This window comes from Dermacentor variabilis, chromosome 11, assembly GCF_050947875.1.
Source record: "Dermacentor variabilis isolate Ectoservices chromosome 11, ASM5094787v1, whole genome shotgun sequence".
In the NCBI taxonomy this organism is placed as follows: domain Eukaryota; kingdom Metazoa; phylum Arthropoda; class Arachnida; order Ixodida; family Ixodidae; genus Dermacentor; species Dermacentor variabilis.
The window spans coordinates 121,116,220-121,117,225 of record NC_134578.1 but is presented as its reverse complement, the minus strand read 5'-3'; the positions used below and the strand labels follow the sequence as shown (position 1 = coordinate 121,117,225).

Sequence of the window (1,006 nt, the reverse complement as noted above, 5' to 3'; positions counted from 1 at the left end):
TGGCGTATCAAGATATTGGTCATGGTAAGCGTGTTGTTTTTAGCAATCCAGACAGGACATTACCAATCCATGCTTGTCTTATCAATTGTATATAGTGTCCTCTTGCGGGCAGGAGAAAGACTGAATGCCAGACTTTCATGTAGCGTACAGAGTGCACTAAATATACTTGAAAAGTTGAGAAGACTCTGCATGCGGATAAGCTTGTGCATATAGACTTACGCACCGGGATGGCAGAAACATTCCCGCATGGTGACTTCCAATCTTGCGTGAGTAAAGTTTCACTGCTTACGAGATTTTTGCTAATACAAACAATACAAAAATTTTATATATGAATGCTTTAGATGTTACTGCGCATCACTTCGTACAAAAATGACACTACCTAGAGTTAGAAAAGTTTAGAATGACAAATAACCAAGCATTGTTCATGCTCAAGATGGCCAGCACAAGCAATGAGATTACAAAGGGCTGTCGCTTATTGCATTGTCTAGCTGTCCACTCCTTTTTAGAATATGAAATTTGCACTCGAGCGATACGGGGGTCTAGGGCATTGCTTTGCCTTCATTTCCTCCAAATCGGTCCTTTCTAGGGCAGTGCCTTTCTTCCTCTTTCTTTCGCCTTCGGCGAAGGTCGGCTTCCGCTAGAGCTCCAAATATATCCAACCTATATAGGCCATCGCCGTGACGTGCAGACACGGCGGCGTCGGTGGTATAGTGGTTAGCATAGCTGCCTTCCAAGCAGTTGACCCGGGTTCGATTCCCGGCCGACGCAGTCTTTTTTTTTTTTACTGTTCAAACACCTTTTTCTTTTGTGAACAATTAACACGGGGTACTATGTCTCGATCCCCCAATCTACACTTCGGCCATGTTTTGATTTTATTGTCCTGATCCTTTGGGCCTGGTGGAGCAGTACTAGAATAATAATCAATAAGAAATAGTAATAACAATAGAAATAGTATTGCAATGTGAACAAATAATAAACAAATACTAAGTAAGTAATAGAAATGCGA

General features: G+C 41.7%; 1 non-coding gene across 1 annotated transcript; it reads left to right on the top strand.

Moving 5' to 3' along the window:
• Positions 1-696: 696 nt before the first annotated feature.
• On the top strand, positions 697-768 carry TRNAG-UCC (transfer RNA glycine (anticodon UCC)). Its single transcript has one exon. It is a non-coding gene; the product is annotated as a tRNA-Gly (tRNA).
• The last annotated feature ends 238 nt before the right edge of the window (positions 769-1,006 follow it).